Here is a 21,119-nt window from a genome sequence, read left to right as displayed (position 1 = left end):
GTTTGCCCAATCAGATTGAAACATCACAACACCCATGATATGCCAAACAGAGCTGGTGAAAAACTGTAAACAGGATAAGGTGTTGACATCTAAAATCAGCATATCCCAAGCATCTTATCCAGGCTTCTCATAACTGGAATATTGGTGTGCATGTAAACATGGTCACTGTAGATTTGGGAGCACACAGGGATTATATTGCGCAAGCACAGGTGCATTACGAGAGTGTAGAGGCAAATATACTGTGAGCAGGGAGATGCGTACCTGACACTTCATTTCTTGCACTTAATTCTACTTTCTTGAGTCACCTGTGTTTAGTGTGTCTCTTGATGAGATCATTCACTCAGCCTATTGAGTCACCTGTGTTTAGTGTGTCTCTTGACGAGATCATTCACTCAGCCTATTGAGTCACCTGTGTTTAGTGTGTCTCTTGACGAGATCATTCACTCAGCCTATTGAGTCACCTGTGTTTAGTGTGTCTCTTGATGAGAGGGGATGTGAATGACATTCCACGTCTGGCAGTTGTTGTAAGATACTGTGACTCAGAGCAGGTAAGTGATGAGCTGCCTTGTTAAAAACCCACTGTGACTCAGAGCAGGTACATGAGGAGCTGCCTTGTTAAAACCCACTGGTTCTCAGAGCAGGTACATGAGGAGCTGCCTTGTTTAAAACCCACTGTGACTCAGAGCAGGTACATGAGGAGCTGCCTTGTTTAAAACCCACTGTGACTCAGAGCTGGTACATGAGGAGCTGCCTTGTTTAAAACCCACTGGTTCTCAGAGCAGGTACATGAGGAGCTGCCTTGTTTAAAACCAATGCATGGTACTACTAGATGCAAAATTCCTTCTCAGATCATTTTGAGGAGAGCGGTGTCAATATTAAAAACATATTTGCTATTACAACTGACATTCCCCACTATGGTGTGGAAACAAAGGATTCTCAGAGCTGATTGAAGATAAGCTTGGCCACCCTGTGGTTAAATGTCACTATCATTCACCAAGAGAATCTGTGTTCCAGGATCAAGTCAGTCATGGTAATGGACAGTGCCTCTGTTTAGCTACAGGTTTATTCAGTTTGTGGGAAATTAGACATTCGATAGACACAATTAGCTGTAATGCACATATCAAAATCATTACCGGCACGCAGATCTTTAGAAAAGGTGGGCTAAATTGTCAATTGGCCCGACTAGCGCATCAATGACCCCTATCAGACGGAACGGCCCCTCGGTGACGTGGCTTCCTCCTACTTCCCTCTAAATTTCATGGCAACATAAAAACAATGTTCTGAGTATACATGTTTATCTACATGGTAATGTTCATGTCGATGAATACATATTTAGTTACCTTAAGAGGGACGTGTTTCAGCATATCCCAAATACAAGGGATATCGACCTCGGGCTAAAATTCATCTTGAAACAATGAACCGTCTTTCAGGTCTCTGATGGCTCGGCACAGGCATTCAATACATTTCTGAAATCTCCATCCTGTGAAGAAAGAGGGAAGGATTTATTGAGTCCTAATGGTGCTACGGACCTTGCTCAGGGTCAAACATGGCCATGTTACTCAATGACGTTGTTTGCTATGGAGAACGCTCAAAGAAACGTGTTAGAAAACAAATGGAGGATTTGCTCTTCCTGGAATTAGATATCATAAAAGGATGTAGTTATCAATTGACATTTTAACATTTCAATATTGTGTATTTGATTACATGTAATCACATCTGTACATTAAATGTAGCCAGGTTATTGCAAATTGGGAATGAAACGTGTGGCAAAGCAAACGCAAGAAATCCTTCAAATTGAGAACCTATTTTAGCTCATGACTCATGACATATTTATTCCATTCTAGCTGTGGAACTGTAATATAACTAGCTAGACTTTTAGTTATTAATGAGCATGGGCATGTATTCACGTCCACAGACTCCCCTTCTGAACTTCCAGCCCATTACACCTCTTCTAAATGAAGCAACATGCTTACATAGCACAATAACAACATGTACTTACTTAACCAGGTAAGTTGACTGAGAACACGTATTTACAGCAACGATCTGTGAAATAGGTGACAATATGAGGGCCAGATTGGGAATTTAGCCAGGATACCAGGGTTAACACCCTACTCTTATGATAAGTGGCATCGGATCGTTAGTGACCACAGAGAGTCAGGACACCCGTCCCATCCCAAAGACAGAAACCTACATAGGGAAATGTCCCCAATTACTGCCCTGGGCCATTGGGATATTTTATTTTAGACCAGAGAAAAGGGTGCCTCCTACTGGCCCTCCAACACCTCTTCCAGCAGCATCTGGTCTCTCATCCAGGAAGCAACCACGACCCACCCTGCTTAGCTTCAGAAGCAAGCCAGCAGTCAGATGCAGGGTGGTATGCTGCTGGCCTAACATAGTGGGTTGCTTTGTCTAATAACCCAACTGGGCCCCACATTACTGTGGCATATAACCCAACTGGGCCCCGCATTACTGTGGCGTATAACCCAACAGGGCCCCACATTACTGTGGCGTATAACCCAACAGGGCCCCACATTACTGTGGCGTATAACCCAACAGGGCCCCACATTACTGTGGCATATAACCCAACTGGGCCCCACATTACTGTGGCGTATAACCCAACAGGGCCCCACATTACTGTGGCGTATAACCCAACAGGGCCCCACATTACTGTGGCATATAACCCAACAGGGCCCCACATTACTGTGGCGTATTACCCAACTGGGCCCCCACATTACTGTGGCGTATAACCCAACAGGGCCCCACATTACTGTGGAGTATAACCCAACAGGGCCCCACATTACTGTGGCATATAACCCAACAGGGCCCCACATTACTGTGGCGTATAACCTAACAGGGCCCTCCATTACTGTGGCGTATAACCCAACAGGGCCCCACATTACTGTGGCGTATAACCCAACTGGGCCCCACATTACTGTGGCGTATAACCCAACAGGGCCCCACATTACTGTGGCATATAACCCAACAGGGCCCCACATTACTGTGGCGTATAACTCAACTGGGCCCCACATTACTGTGGCGTATAACCCAACAGGGCCCCACATTACTGTGGCGTATAACCCAACAGGGCCCCACATTACTGTGGCGTATAACCCAACAGGGCCCCACATTACTGTGGCATATAACCCAACAGGGCCCCACATTACTGTGGCATATAACCCAACAGGGCCCCACATTACTGTGGCGTATTACCCAACAGGGCCCGACATTACTGTGGCATATAACCCAACAGGGCCCCACATTACTGTGGCATATAACCCAACAGGGCCCCACATTACTGTGGCATATAACCCAACAGGGCCCCACATTACTGTGGCGTATTACCCAACTGGGCCCCACATTACTGTGGCGTATAACCCAACAGGGCCCCACATTACTGTGGAGTATAACCCAACAGGGCCCCACATTACTGTGGCATATAACCTAACAGGGCCCCACATTACTGTGGCGTATAACTCCAACAGGGCCCCACATTACTGTGGCGTATAACCCAACAGGGCCCCACATTACTGTGGCGTATAACCCAACTGGGCCCCACATTACTGTGGCGTATAACCCAACTGGGCCCCACATTACTGTGGCGTATAACCTAACAGGGCCCACATTACTGTGGAGTATAACCTAACAGGGCCCCACATTACTGTGGCATATAACCCAACAGGGCCCCACATTACTGTGGCGTATAACCCAACAGGGCCCCACATTACTGTGGCGTATAACCCAACAGGGCCCCACATTACTGTGGCGTATAACCCAACAGGGCCCCACATTACTGTGGCGTATAACCCAACTGGGCCCCACATTACTGTGGCGTATAACCCAACAGGGCCCCACATTACTGTGGCGTATAACCCAACAGGGCCCCACATTACTGTGGCGTATAACCCAACAGGGCCCCACATTACTGTGGCGTATTACCCAACAGGGCCCGACATTACTGTGGCATATAACCCAACAGGGCCCCACATTACTGTGGCGTATAACCCAACAGGGCCCCACATTACTGTGGCATATAACCCAACTGGGCCCCACATTACTGTGGCGTATAACCCAACAGGGCCCCACATTACTGTGGCATATAACCCAACAGGGCCCCACATTACTGTGGCGTATAACCCAACAGGGCCCCACATTACTGTGGCATATAACCCAACAGGGCCCCACATTACTGTGGCGTATAACCCAACAGGGCCCCACATTACTGTGGCATATAACCCAACAGGGCCCCACATTACTGTGGCGTATAACCCAACAGGGCCCCACATTACTGTGGCGTATAACCCAACAGGGCCCCACATTACTGTGGCATATAACCCAACAGGGCCCCGCATTACTGTGGCGTATAACCCAACAGGGCCCCACATTACTGTGGCGTATAACCCAACAGGGCCCCACATTACTGTGGCGTATAACCCAACAGGGCCCCCACATTACTGTGGCATATAACCCAACAGGGCCCCACATTACTGTGGCGTATTACCCAACAGGGCCCCACATTACTGTGGCTTATAACCCAACAGGGCCCCACATTACTGTGGCGTATAACCCAACAGTGCCCTTACATTACTGTGGCGTATAACCCAACAGGGCCCCACATTACTGTGGCGTATAACCCAACTGGGCCCCACATTACTGTGGCGTATAACCCAACAGGGCCCCACATTACTGTGGCGTATAACCCAACTGGGCCCCACATTACTGTGGCGTATAACCCAACAGGGCCCCACATTACTGTGACATATAACCCAACAGGGCCCCGCATTACTGTGGCGTATAACCCAACAGGGCCCCACATTACTGTGGCGTATAACCCAACAGGGCCCCACATTACTGTGACATATAACCCAACAGGGCCCCGCATTACTGTGGCGTATAACCCAACAGGGCCCCACATTACTGTGGCGTATAACCCAACAGGGCCCCACATTACTGTGGCGTATAACCCAACAGGGCCCCAGGTGACAGGTGGCTGTTATAGCTAGGCCTTGGCAGATAGAGCCTCAGGCAATATCAAACATGGCATGTCTAGCTAACATTTTGCTTTCTTCTCACAGCTGGGACCACTGCCTCCGCAACCGCCTAAAGAGACATGTTTCACATCTCATGCCAACGAGTCAAAAAGCTTTTTATTTTCTAAAAACACATCTCCGCATATGTGGTTCCCACTGTGAAGCATGGAGGAAGTGGTGTGACAGTGTATGGGTGCTTTGCTGGTGATACTGTGATTTATTTAGAATTCAAGGCACACTTAACCAGCATGGCTTCCACAGCATTCTGCAGTGAAACGCCATCCCATCTGGTTTACGCTTAGTGGGACCATTCATTGTTTTTCAACAGGACAATGACCCAACATACCTCCAGGCTGTGTAAGTGTTATTTGACCAATAAGGAGAGTGCTGCATCAGATGACCTGGCCTCCACAATCACCCGACCTCAACCCAATTGAGGTGGTTTGGGATGAGTTGGACCGCAAAGTGAAGGAAAAGCAGCCAACAAGTGCTCAGCATATATGGGAACTCCTTCAAGATTGTTGGAAAAGCATTCCAGGTGAAGCTGGTTGAGAGAATACCAAGAGTGTGCAAAGCTGTAAAGGCAAAGGGTGGTTACTTTGAAGAATCTAAAATATATTTAGATTTAACACTTTTTTGGTTACAACATGATTCCATGTGTTATTTTATAGTTTTGATGTCTTTCTACAATGTAGAAAATAGAAGAATAACGACAGGCTGTGGTCTATCTTGGTTTAATTAGAAAAAATCGTTGCTTAAATTCAGAAAAATAGAGGTTCCTCCTAGCCAGTCACGATATCCACAAGCTGAGATAGTTGAGAAATTAAAGCCCATTGGGTAATTAGTCAACAATATAAAGCCCACAAGTAGTTTGATAGAAAACATGGGTTCATAGCTAGCTAGCCATCTTAACTCGCCAATTCACAAAGCAAACGAGACGGCTAACTTAGTTTAGTTAGCTAGCTGACCTTAGCATTCCAAGGCCTGGTCAGGAAGCAAATTTGGTCTAGCCTTATATTGCAGAAAAAAGATTAATGATAGCCATAGAACCAGCTATGTGGTAAACTATAACGGTATTCCCAACTAAAGACACAGATTCTAGCCCAACTTACCTAACTCCAGTTCGCCTCTCCGGTAGCAGGAAGACCATGGGCTCTTTCGAGAGCCGCTGTCACCCGGTGGCACTATGGTGGTCTGCTTAACACATGTTGGTATTATAGACTCGGACAGGGAGAGGTTGAAAATGTCAGTGAAGACACTTGCTAGACACTAGTTGGTCAGCACATGCTCGTCCTTGTAATCCATCCGTCTGGCCCTGCAGCCTTGTGAATGTTGACCTGTCTAAAGGTTTTACTCTCATCAGCTGCGGAGAGCATGATCACACAGTCTTCCGGTACAGCTGGTGCTCTCATGCATGTTTCAGTGTTATTTGCCTCGAGGCGAACATATAAGTAGTTTAGCTCGCCCGGTAGACTCGTGTCACTGGTCAGCTCTCAGCTGTGCTTCCCTTTGTAGTCTGTAATGGTTTGCAGGCCCTGCCACATCCGACGATCGTCAGATCTGGTGTAGTATGACGCGATCTTAGTCCTGTATTGACGCTTTGCCTGTATGATGGTTTGTCGGAGTGCATAACGTAATTCTTATAAGCTTCCGGGTTAGAGTCTCGCTGCTTCAAAGCGGCAGCTCTAGACTTTAGCTCAGTGCGGATGCTGCCTGTAACCCATGACTTCTGGTTGTGGTATGTACGTACAGTCACTGTGGGGACTATATCATCAATACTTATTGATGAAGCCAATGACAGATGTGGTGTACTCTCAATCCCATCGGAGGAATCCCTGAACATATTCCAGTCTGTGCTAGCAAAACAGTTACGTAGCTTAGCATCTGCTTCATCTGACCACTTTGTTATTGATCTAGTCACTGGTGCTTCCTGCTTTAAATTTTGTTTGTAAGCCAAATCAGGAGAATGGAATTATGGTCAGATTTGCCAAATGGTGGGTGAAGGAGAGTTTTGTATTCATCTCTGTGTGTGGAGTATAGGTTGCCCAGAGATATTTTCCCTCTGGTTGCACATTTAACATGCTGATAGAAATTTCGTAAAACAGATAACGATTTAAGTTTCCCTGCATTAAATTCCCCAGCTACTAGGGTGTCGCCACTGGGTGAGCGTTTTCCTGTTTGCTTATGGTGGAATACAGCTCATTCAATGCTATCTAAGTGCCAGCCTCTGACTGAGGTGGTATGTAAACAGCTACAAAGAATACAGATGAAAACTCTCTAGGTAGGTAGTGTGGTCTACAGCTTATAATGAGAAACTCTACCTCAGGTGAAAAATAGCTTGAGCCTTCCTTAGATGTCGTGCACCAGCTGTTGTTTACAAAAATACATAGACCATCACCTCTTGTTTTTCCAGACGCTGCTGTTCTATCCCGCCGGTACATCGTATAACCAGCCAGCTGTATGTTGATATTGTCATCGTTCAGCCACGACTCCGTGAAGCATAAGATATTACAGTTTTTAATGTCCCGTTGGTAGTTTAAACTTCCCAGTAACTCGTCCATTTTATTTTCCAAAGATTGCATGTTTGCTTGCAGGATTGAGAGAAGTGGGGGTTTATTCGATCGCCTCCTACTCCTCAGAAGGCAGCCCGCTCTCCGGCCTCTCTTTCTCTGCCTCCTCTTCATGCAGATCACGGGGTCGGGGCCTGTTCCCGAGGGAACCGTATATCCTCGGGCTCGTCACTGTCGTGGAAGAAGAAAAGGATTCTGCTAGTCCGTTGTGAGGAACTGCAGTCCTGATGTCTAGAAGTTATTTTTGGTCATAAGAGACGGTAGAGGCAACATTAGGTACAATGTAGGTACATTCTCATTTAGTTTTGAGTCAGTACCACAAACATATGAAGCAATAATGAATTTTTATTGACTTTGTGTTCAACTTACTAGAAGTATTTGAAATGCTTTTGGGTTTATAATGTGTTATTTCCATACAGCCCAAATTTATTTTCAGTTATTTTAGATTTGTTAGAAAAATATTGGTTTATTTATTTCACATGACAAAAATGAATACTAGTCCTATCTGGAAAAACATGTAGATATCAATTAGAGTGAAGGAAAATGTAAAACAGACCTATTTCACAGTTTTATTTTGTTAGAGTTTATTGGTTTAGATCAGACTCAAACTGTTTGTTTCTCTCTGTGCTGGTTTGAGTTGCATACAGTGTCTTCAGAAAGTGTTAACACCCCTTGAATTGTTGTGTTACAGATTCAATTGAAATGTTATGTCACTGGCCTATCCCTATAATGTGAAAGTGGAATTATGTTTTTAGAAAATGTTTACAAATGAATAAAATGAAAAGCTGAAATGTCTTGAGTCAATAAGTATTCAACCCTTTTGTTAATGCAAAAGCCTCAAGGAGGAAAAAACCTGCTTAAAAAATATGCTTTAACAAGTCACACACTCTGTGTGCAAAAATAGTGTTTAACATGTTCAACATGATTTTTGAATGACTACTTCATCTCTGTACCCCACACATAAAAGTATCAGTAAGGTCTCGCAGTCGAGCAGTGAAGTTTAAACAGATTCAACCACAAAGCCCTGGCAGGTTTTCCATTGCTTCGCAAAGAAGGGCACCTATTGGTGGATGGATACAAATAAAAACAGACATTACATATCCCTTTGAGCATGGTGACGTTATTAATTATACTTTGGAGGGTGTATCAATAGATCCAGTCACCACAAAGATACAGGTGTCCTTCCTAACTCAGTTGCAGGAGAGGAAGGAAACCACTCAGGGATTTCACCATGAGGCCAATGGTGACTTTAAAACAGTTACAGAGTTGAATGGCTTTGACAGGAGAAAACTGAGGATGGATCAACAACATTGTCGTTACTCCACAATACCAACCTAAATAACAGAGTTGAATGGCTTTGATAGGAGAACACTGAGGATGGACCAACAACATTGTAGTTACTCCACAATAGTAACCTAAATGACAGAGTGAAAAGAAGGAAGCCTGTACAGAATAAAATATTACAAAACATGCATCCTGTTTGCAACAAGGCACTAAAGTAATACTGCATCAAATGTGGCAAAGAAATTAACTTTGGGTCCTGAATATAAAGTGTTATGTTTGGGTCAAATCCAACACAACACATCACTGAGTACCACCCTTCATATTTTCAAGCATTCAAGCACACTGCCAAAGGTGATTCTAACATGTATTTACTCAGGGTGAGAATACTTATTGTATGTAAATGAGATATTTCTGTATTTCATTTTCAATACATTTGCTAAAATGTCTAAAAGCCTATTTTCACTTTATCATTATGGGGTATTGTGTGTAGATGGGTGAGAGAAATAAATCAATTTAAATTCAGACTAACACAACAAAATGTTTAAGTCAAGGGGTATGAATACTTTCTGAAGGCGCTGTAGAGGGTTCACTGTAAAAAGGGTTCGACATATTGGATCTATTCAGAAATATACATCTCAATAACTATTTTTCAGAAAAGGTTCAATTCTGTAAAGATGGAAACTTTTCATTAAATTTTATTCAATATTTTTGGTAACATCAGGAGTGATCCAGAACGACTCAAGATGCCAGTGGATTAATATATTTAATTTTAGGTAAGCAAATTTGTTTTTTAAATATATATGCCATTTAGCAGACGCTTTTATCCAAAGCGACTTACAGTCATGTGTGCATACATTCTACGTATGGGTGGTCCCGGGAATCGAACCCACTACCCTGGCGTTACAAGCGCCATGCTCTACCGATGTGTGAAGCCATAATCGAAGGCCTTTGGTCATTGTGATGAAATATAAGCCTGCAGTGGTTTCAGAGTTTATTATGCTACTGTACTGAACAACAATAGAAACCCAACATGTAAAGTGTTTGTCCAATGTTTAATGAGCTGAAATAAAAGATCCCCAACATTTTCCAAACTCACAAAAAGCTTATTTCTCTCAAATCTTGTATATGAATTTGTTTACGTCCCTGTTAGTGAGTATTGCTCCTTTGCCAAGATAATCCTTTGACCTGGCAGGTGTGGTATATCAACAATCTGATTAAACAGCATGATCATTTCACAGGTGCACCTTGTGCTGGGGACAATAAAAGGCCACTCTAAAATGTGCAGTTGTGTCACACAAAACAATGCCAGTTTTGAGGAGCGGTCAATTGCCATGCTGACTGCAGGAATGTCCAACAGAGCTGTTGCCAGAGATTTGAATGTTAATTTCTCTACCAAGTGGGTGGGCCTATGCCCTCCCAGGCCTGCACCCCTGCCCAGTCATGTGAAATCCATAGATTAGGGCGTAATGAATTTATTTAAATTGACTGATTTCCTTCTATGGACTGTAACTCTCTTTGCAATTGTTGCACGTTGCGTTTATATTTTAGTTCAGTGTACTATCCAGTATTTGAGGCCTAGCATTAGAAAATATTATACCACTGTACAAGCTAACCCTGTAAATGAACTTAAAGCCTAGTATTAGAAAATATTATACCACTGTACAAGCTAACCCTGTAAATGAACTTAAAGCCTAGCATTAGAAAATATTATACCACTGTACAAGCTAACCCTGTAAATGAACTTAAAGCCTAGCATTAGCAAACACTATACCACTTTCCAAGGTAACCCTGTAAATGAACTTAAAGCCTAGCATTAGCAAACACTATACCACTTTACAAGCTAACCCTGTAAATGAACTTAAAGCCTAGCATTAGCAAACACTATACCACTTTACAAGGTAACCCTGTAAATGAACTTAAAGCCTAGCATTAGCAAACACTATACCACTTTACAAGGTAACCCTGTAAATGAACTTTAAAAACTCTAATAATTAATGATTGATTATGTGACATAAAGCAACAGACCCAGCCAGTAGTCATGGACAATACTTGTTTCATTGATTTCAGTGTGGTGTTGGTGGATGGATTGTCATGTCCAGTTTCAACTTGAACCTACATTATATATAAGAATGTAGGTGGACACCCCTTCAAATGAGTGGATTTGACTATTTCAGCAACACCCGTTGCTGGCTGACGTGTACTATCGAGCACAGAGCCATGCAATCTCCATAGACAAACATTGGCATTAGAATGGCCTTACTGAACAGCTCAGTGACTGTCAGCATGGCACCATCATAGGATGCCACCTTTCCAACAATTGTATTTATTTAACTAGGCAAGTCAGTTAAGAACAAATTCTTATTTACAATGAAGGCCTAACCCTAACCCGGATGACGCTCGGCCAATTGTGTGCTGCCCTATGGGACTCCCAATTACGGCCGGTTGTGATACAGCCTCTAGCTAGCACTGATATGCAGTGCCTTAGACCGCTGCACCACTCGTGAACCCAACAGGTTAGTTCGTCAAATTTCTGCCTGGCTAGAGCTTCCCCGGTAAACTTTAAGTGCTGTTATTGTAAAGTGAAAAGGACTAGGAGCAAAAACATCTCAGCCACAAAGTGGTAGGCCACACAAGCTCAGCTCACAGAACGGGACCGGCGAGCGCTAAAGCGTGTAGCACGTAAAACCATCTGTCCTCGGTTGCAACACTCACTACCGAGTTCTAAACTGCCTCTGGAAGAAATGTCAGCACAAGAACTGTTCTGTGGGAGCTTCATGAAAGGGGTTTCCATGGCCGAGAAGTCACACACACAAGCCTAAGATACCATGCGCAATGCAAAGCGTCGTCTGGAGTGGTGTAAAGCTCGCCGCTATTGGACTCTGGAGCAGTGAAAACAAGTTCTCTGGAGTGATGAATCACGCTTCACTATCTGGCAGTCCCACGGACGAATCTGGGTTTGGCGGATGCCAAAAGAACTCTACCTGCCCCAATGCATAGTGCCAACTGTAAAGTTTGGTGGAGGAGGAATAATGGTCTGGGGCTGTTTTTCATGGTTCGTGCCAGGTCTGTTAGTTCCCGTGAAGGGAATTCTTATTGCTTCAGAATACAATGACTTTCTAGATGATTCTGTGCTTTCAACTTCGTGGCAACAGTTCCAGCATGACAATGCCCCCCGTACACAAAGCGAGGTCCATACAGTAATGGTTTGTCGAGATCGGTGTGGAGGAACTTGACTGGCCTGCACAGAGCCCACACCTCAACCTCATCGAACACCTTTGGAATTTGAATGCCGTCTGCGAGCCAGGCCTAATCGCCCATCATCATTGCCCGACCTCACTAATGCTATTTAACCAGGTATTTATATATACAGTGCCTTGCGAAAGTATTCGGCCCCCTTGAACTTTGCGACCTTTTGCCACATTTCTGGAGAGAGTTTGCTGCACTGAAAGTAAAGGGGCTGAATAATTTTGCACGCCCAATTTTTCAGTTTTTGATTTGTTAAAAAGTTTGAAATATCCAATAAATGTCGTTCCACTTCATGATTGTGTCCCACTTGTTGTTGATTCTTCACAAAAAATACAGTTTTATATCTTTATGTTTGAAGCCTGAAATGTGGCAAAAGGTCGCAAAGTTCAAGGGGGCCGAATACTTTTACAAGGCACTGTATATATATAACCCTTTATTTAACCAGATATTTACATATATAACCCCAACCCTTTATTTAACCAGATATTTACATATATAATAATATAATAATAATATATGCCATTTAGCAGACGCTTTTATCCAAAGCGACTTACAGTCATGTGTGCATACATTCTACGTATGGGTGGTCCCGGGAATCAAACCCACTACCCTGGCGTTACAAGCGCCATGCTGTACCAACTGAGCTACAGAAGGACCCTAACCCTTTATTTAACCAGGTATTTATATATAACCCTAACCCTTTTTTAACCAGGTATTTATATATATATAACCCTAACCCTTTATTTAACCAGATATTTACATATATAACCCTAACCCTTTATTTAACCAGATATTTACATATATAACCCTAACCCTTTATTTAACCAGGTATTTATATATAACCCTAACCCTTTTTTTTTTAACCAGGTATTTATATATATATAACCCTAACCCTTTATTTAACCAGGTATTTATATATATAACCCTAACCCTTTATTTAACCAGGTAGGCCAGTTGAGAACAATTTATCATTTACAACTGCGACCTGGCCAAGTTAAAGCAAAGCAGTGAGACACAAACAACAACAACACAGAGTTACACATGGAATAAACAAACGTACAGTCAATAACACAATAGAAAAAAAATCTATATACAGTGTGTGCAAATGAGGTAAGATTAGGGAGGTAAGGCTATAAATAGGCCATAGTGGCGAAATAATTACAATTTAGCAATTAAACACTGGAGTGATAGATGTGCAGAAGATGAATGTGCCAGTAGAGATCCTGGGGTGCAAAGGAGATTAAAAAAACAACAATATAGGGATGAGGTAGTTGGGTGGTCTATTTACAGATGGGCTATGTACAGGTGCAGTGATCTGTGAGCTGCTCTGGCAGCTGGTGTTTAAAGATTAGTGAGGGAGATATGAGTCTCCAGCTTCAGTGATTTTTGCAATTCTTTCCAGTCATTGGCAGCAGAGAACTGGAAGGAAAGGCGGCCAAAGTAGGAATAGGCTTTTGGGGGTGACCAGTGAAATATACCTGCTGGAGCGAGTCATCATTAATGAAGCAAACTAAGAGATTGATGCTTCCGGTCATCAGTGTATATTTCCATTTCTAAACAATGTTGCATGACCTGATCTGGTATTGTTCAGTGTTTGGGGATGAATGAATTGCATGGGCCTACATTTGTATACATTTCTCTGATATATTTAATTGAAATGTTTACTTTCTACAACTAAATGTTTTAACATTCATTGTAAAATGCATTTCAAAGACGTAGCCATTGGGACCTTCAACATTGACCATCTCACACCAGCATTCCTTCAACATTGACCATCTCACACCAGCATTCCTTCAACATTGACCATCTCACACCAGCATTCCTTCAACATTGACCATCTCACACCAGCATTCCTTCAACATTGACCATCTCACACCAGCATTCCTTCAACATTGACCATCTCACACCAGCATTCCTTCAACATTGACCATCTCACACCAGCATTCCTTCAACATTGACCATCTCACACCAGCATTCCTTCAACATTGACCATCTCACACCAGCATTCCTTCAACATTGACCATCTCACACCAGCATTCCTTCAACATTGACCATCTCACACCAGCATTCCTTCAACATTGACCATCTCACATCAGCATTCCTTCAACATTGACCATCTCACACCAGCATTCCTTCAACATTGACCATCTCACATCAGCATTCCTTCAACATTGACCATCTCACACCAGCATTCCTTCAACATTGACCATCTCACACCAGCATTCCTTCAACATTGACCATCTCACACCAGCATTCCTTCAACATTGACCATCTCACACCTGCATTCCTTCAACATTGACCATCTCACATCAGCATTCCTTCAACATTGACCATCTCACACCAGCATTCCTTCAACATTGACCATCTCACACCAGCATTCCTTCAACATTGACCATCTCACATCAGCATTCCTTCAACATTGACCATCTCACACCAGCATTCCTTCAACATTGACCATCTCACACCAGCATTCCTTCAACATTGACCATCTCACACCAGCATTCCTTCAACATTGACCATCTCACACCTGCATTCCTTCAACATTGACCATCTCACATCAGCATTCCTTCAACATTGACCATCTCACACCAGCATTCCTTCAACATTGACCATCTCACACCAGCATTCCTTCAACATTGACCATCTCACACCAGCATTCCTTCAACATTGACCATCTCACACCAGCATTCCTTCAACATTGACCATCTCACACCAGCATTCCTTCAACATTGACCATCTCACACCAGCATTCCTTCAACATTGACCATCTCACACCAGCATTCCTTCAACATTGACCATCTCACACCAGCATTCCTTCAACATTGACCATCTCACACCAGCATTCCTTCAACATTGACCATCTCACACCAGCATTCCTTCAACATTGACCATCTCACATCAGCATTCCTTCAACATTGACCATCTCACACCAGCATTCCTTCAACATTGACCATCTCACATCAGCATTCCTTCAACATTGACCATCTCACACCAGCATTCCTTCAACATTGACCATCTCACACCAGCATTCCTTCAACATTGACCATCTCACACCAGCATTCCTTCAACATTGACCATCTCACACCTGCATTCCTTCAACATTGACCATCTCACATCAGCATTCCTTCAACATTGACCATCTCACACCAGCATTCCTTCAACATTGACCATCTCACACCAGCATTCCTTCAACATTGACCATCTCACAACAGCATTCCTTCAACATTGACCATCTCACACCAGCATTCCTTCAACATTGACCATCTCACACCAGCATTCCTTCAACATTGACCATCTCACACCAGCATTCCTTCAACATTGACCATCTCACACCTGCATTCCTTCAACATTGACCATCTCACATCAGCATTCCTTCAACATTGACCATCTCACACCAGCATTCCTTCAACATTGACCATCTCACACCAGCATTCCTTCAACATTGACCATCTCACACCAGCATTCCTTCAACATTGACCATCTCACACCAGCATTCCTTCAACATTGACCATCTCACACCTGCATTCCTTCAACATTGACCATCTCACATCAGCATTCCTTCAACATTGACCATCTCACATCAGCATTCCTTCAACATTGACCATCTCACATCAGCATTCCTTCAACATTGACCATCTCACATCAGCATTCCTTCAACATTGACCATCTCACATCAGCATTCCTTCAACATTGACCATCTCACACCAGCATTCCTTCAACATTGACCATCTCACACCTGCATTCCTTCAACATTGACCATCTCACATCAGCATTCCTTCAACATTGACCATCTCACACCTGCATTCCTTCAACATTGACCATCTCACATCAGCATTCCTTCAACATTGACCATCTCACACCTGCATTCCTTCAACATTGACCATCTCACATCAGCATTCCTTCAACATTGACCATCTCACACCAGCATTCCTTCAACATTGACCATCTCACACCAGCATTCCTTCAACATTGACCATCTCACATCAGCATTCCTTCAACATTGACCATCTCACACCAGCATTCCTTCAACATTGACCATCTCACATCAGCATTCCTTCAACATTGACCATCTCACACCAGCATTCCTTCAACATTGACCATCTCACACCTGCATTCCTTCAACATTGACCATCTCACATCAGCATTCCTTCAACATTGTGTACAATAAATCTTTCTTGCTTTCTCTGGTCAAGAGTAGATAGACAGGCTAATATGTCCAAACCAAATACATGCCTACTAATTTGCTTAAATAATTTGCCTATTTTAGCATGCAAAGTAGTGTTAATAGATGTTTCCTTCCTTCCTCGGGTCTGAGAGGCTGGCTCGTCTAAGGAGGGGAGGAGCATAGAAAGGAACTCTCTTATAAGCCTTGAACTGCTCCATGCATACTCTCGGTGACGCTATAGCCTACAGTAAACAGGGGTAGACTGCATTACTTGATATTGGCCGGAAATTAAACGTTATGATGACACTTTGAGGGCGTTTGGTTCCATATTGCAATCTCCATAGTTGGGTTTTAGCAAAGAAACGGTTTGATTCAGCCACCAGGCAGAATCAGGACGGGCTTATTTCAGTGTCCAGTTGAGAATGTTAACTTCCAGCCCTGCACCCGAGTGATTTATTCCATCCCAGAGTTGTAAAGTGAGAAGGGACGGCTGTTTAAATGTGATTGCATGTCTCTACGGTATAGCTAGACTACCCAAGGAGGAAGAAAAATTAACGTTTTTATTGCACTCGGTCTCTCCCGCTGACCGAACTGAACCATGCAGCATCCCTTGGACTTGGGGCTCACTACTATCTTCCGGAGGCTTACAACGACCACCGCTCCCACTCACATCGCTACCGGAGCTTCATGATCGAAGAGATTCTGACCGACCACCCGGACCATAAGATGTCTACCCCGGCAGGGGAGCTGCTCAAGTTCGGAGTACAAGCTCTGTTATCGGCACGGCCATACCACAACCACCTGGGTAAAATGCGCTGCTTTGATTCTAGCTTGTTTTAAGATGGAGGTGTGTACCCGAAAAAATGTGATTGTATTTGCAATAAGTCTTTGTTATATAGTCTTTTCTAGACCAGGACCGAGTTTGGGAAACCCTACTCCAGATGAATGCTTTTGATTCGTTCAGGCAGTAATTGTCCCAAATGGCGCTCGTAAAAATAAGTTGATTTAATGCATCTTTAAATATGAGCCTGTTTACATTTGTGTTTCTGGTATTATTTACTTATTGGAAGTGCACGATCTAGGAACGTTTTAAATGTGTATATATAGGCTACAAATGGTAGGTTATAGGGCAAAGGTCAACCATGCACCCCCAAATAAGCGCGTTACCAGTGCGTGCCTTTTTATTTAACCAGGAGAGTCCGTTAAGAACAAATTCTCATTTACAATGACGGCCTACCCTGGGCCAATTGGGACTCCCTATCACGGCCGGATGTGATACAGCCTGGATACGAACCAGGGACGCCTGCACTGCATCGTTTTAGACCGCTGCTCCATTCGGGCACCCTAATTTTAGTCACCGTATTTCAAAAACAACATTGTAATTTCATTGGATCTTTAAGATTTCTAAAGTATATATTGCTGTATCAAAAAATGTAGACAAGTTTGTCTTGTGAATGTTTCCACTCGAGCGAATGTTCACACTGGGTCACCAGACTTTAGAAAGGGCGATGCGGGCCTTAAGTTTCACGCAGCGGGTCTCTCTGCCTTCAGAGTATTGGACTCATGTTCTTTTCCAGTGTAGTATTATCAATCAATCAGTCAAATGTATTTATTAAGCCCTTCTTACATCAGCTGATGTCACAAAGTGCTGTACAGTAACCCAGCCGAAAACCACAAACAGCAAGCAATGCAGGTGTAGAAGCACGGTGGCTAGGAAAAACTCCCTAGAAAGGCCAGAACATTTTACACGTGTTTTGCATTGATTGGTCATGCGATTTGTAAAACTAGTCCTTGTTTATCGAATACCACTATTTATGCATTTCAGCAGTCATATGGGTCATATGAATTTGGCTCAGGGAAATTGTGTTGGTGGGTGAAAAACACTAAGAGAGTTGGAGTGTGAAGTCACTTTGCGTGTCAATATTTCGACTAGAAAGTAGATGCATTTGGTTACATATGACATGAATTTAAATTATATTTCAAAGTTAATACGAATATACATCTATAATGTTTATAATAATATAACTATTGCTATAAGTATTACCATAATTATAAAATAAATACAATACCATTTTACAATTAAATTATTCTTAGTTGTATTGGGCGAGGCCTATCGTAGTATAATGTAATATCTTAAATATGCTACAATACTACCATGACTTAACTATTATTAAAATAATACAGATATAACAATACAATAATACTAATAATAATAATATTATAAAATAAAATGTTTTAGTAACATTTCTCTGTATTCATGTTAACCTTTATTTTTACCAAGAGAACTGTCATCATCAGTTTGTAATTGCCAAGCTAATAGTCAAGTGTGTAGCCTATAGGCATTGTTAAATGAATGATCTTTGTGTAGACCTAGAATAATTCTATTTAAATGTGATATTGTTGGACTTTGACTTTCAGTTTTGAAGGCCGACCAGTCAGGTATCCTGAAGTTCCCCATGTCGCCACTCTCTTGTTCACTTGGATCACCGTTAGGCTCTGCTCTCCTATCTGGGGCTCCAGGCCTGCACCACGGCTCAGCCTCCCACCACCTCCCGCTGGACATCCACCTCCGAAGCAAACTGGAGCACCTCGGCGACGGCAGCAGCAAGACCAAAAAGGGCCGACGGAGCAGGACAGTCTTCACTGAGCTACAGCTCATGGGCTTGGAGAAGAGATTTGAGAAACAAAAGTACCTTTCAACACCTGACAGGTATTCAAATGAATTCAATCAACTTCGTTTATCCCCAAGCCCAGTTATTGGTGATGTGCGGAAAAGGCGACAGGCAGAAATAAAAACATGCAAATGCCTTATCTGCTGTTATGACTGATGAAACCAAAGAAAATATCCTCCTTTAATACCATTGACTATCGACTGCTTTTAGTTCAAGGCAGCGTCATAGTGTGCTATTCGAGAATTTAAAGGAAATCTCTCTAATCGCTTCTGTCTTTGTTCATGTAGAATAGATCTTGCTGAGTGTCTGGATCTGAGTCAACTACAAGTCAAGACCTGGTACCAGAACAGGAGAATGAAATGGAAGAAAATAGTAAGTTCTTATTTCTTATTATGAACAATATGACAAGGAGGAGAATGACTTGTCAATTATCTTGGTTTTATGGTAGGACTAAACCGCTTTATTGCGGACGGTTGAATTGTTTTAAACTGAAACTTGAATCGTTTCCACTGTACAGGTCCTACAAGGAGGAGGATTGGAATCTCCAACCAAACCAAAAGGCCGTCCAAAGAAGAATTCCATCCCGTCGAGCGAGCAGCTTTCGGAGCATGAGAGGTCTCGAGACGTCGACCGTAAATCGGACTGTTTCACCTCGCCACTTTCAGACACTAACCAAGAGGAATAATAACGTTGGTGCTCCGAGCCTCCGACTAACTGACAACGAACTATCTGACGATGTTCTCCTGACATACAGCCTCTGGGATGCGTAATGTTGCATGCATGGTCGACGGTTGATCCAAGTGCCTTGACCTTGACGTGGATATGTTGGAAACGAGAGAGCGACTCATGTTCTCCTTCCGTATGAGAGGCGGAACATGATTTTTTTTACTACTAATCTCGCTCATCCTGGGACGATGTTACTTTTTGTATGCTATATTACATATTCTTTCATCATCAATGTGTTCTCAATACCTACTATGTGCGTCCCTCCGCGTCACGACAAACTGTTTTTACTGCTGTGGAGCGGTAGAGCGAGGAGGCAGGAGAGGGGACAGAGAAACATCCATCCACCAGTAGGTACTGTTTCATTGCCTCCATTCGAAGGACGCACTTTAACACACAGGTATTCTGTTCTGCTTTTGTTTGTTTTGCATATTTACATGTTTTATTCGGTTATTATTACAAAGATATTTTTGGATGTAATTAAATATTTTTTCACTTACACTTAATTGTTATTTTATTTGTATTTTATATTGAAAGGAAATTTGACCAACATGGATATTTCCTGCAATCACATACGAATGTTGATGTTGGCAGCTGGGAGGTAATTTTCCTCCAAAACATTACCATTCTGGAACACTTATAGGCCTATCCATCTGCCTTTTCCGTTCCGACGCTGTGAAGTGAACAGTCGTTCACTTAATAACATTTTAGCAGTGCTACAATTTCTGGTGGGTAGGCCTAACATTACGGACAATTCAGCGTGACCTAGACAGCCCTGGGTTTATTTGAACGGAAACGAAATGTAACGACCAAAGCGAAATATGAGTGCTTAATAATATGACTTTACGGGTAATTTAACACAAGTAGGTTAACTCCATAGAAAACTGGTGCTTGAACACTCATAACTGAGGCCTACAGGCAAATCCAATATTATAACATCTAGTGCTCACCACCGATAATGGAAATGATACGGTCACGTTTCAAGTATTTCAAACATAATGATCTAATCACACGTTTTTAAATAGACAACAAATAACCTTTATCGGTCAATAATGACATCACATATCTAAATGATCGTGTAAGGTGATAAAGGCCCGAGGGCACTTCACTTGCCAACCATGGAGTCCGTTAAACACACTAGTGAGCATATCGCATACGAGTGAACAGCTTGCAGGTCTCAAATAACGACTCACCACATTAGTTTCTGATACTATAAAATAGTATCCTCCCTTTCATATTCTCAATAGGGGGATTCTGACCCGAGTTAAGCCCGCATAAATCAACATATCAACTTTCCCACAGTAAAGTTATGAAATGCTGTGCCATTATGCAGCATTTACATTGTAAGTCCTTTTAACTTGCTACTCCGACATTCTCTGTCATGTTAAATATTAACCACTATCATTATCGACCGTCAGTAGGCCTAATGACC

General features: G+C 42.8%; 1 pseudogene; it reads left to right on the top strand.

Moving 5' to 3' along the window:
* The first annotated feature begins 16,528 nt into the window (after window positions 1-16,528).
* On the top strand, window positions 16,529-20,188 carry LOC127922782 (homeobox protein BarH-like 1; annotated as a pseudogene).
* The last annotated feature ends 931 nt before the right edge of the window (window positions 20,189-21,119 follow it).

This window comes from Oncorhynchus keta, unplaced genomic scaffold (assembly GCF_023373465.1).
Source record: "Oncorhynchus keta strain PuntledgeMale-10-30-2019 unplaced genomic scaffold, Oket_V2 Un_contig_27088_pilon_pilon, whole genome shotgun sequence".
In the NCBI taxonomy this organism is placed as follows: domain Eukaryota; kingdom Metazoa; phylum Chordata; class Actinopteri; order Salmoniformes; family Salmonidae; genus Oncorhynchus; species Oncorhynchus keta.
The sequence above is the reverse complement of the archived record's forward strand: the minus strand, read 5'-3'. Positions and strand labels throughout refer to the sequence as shown.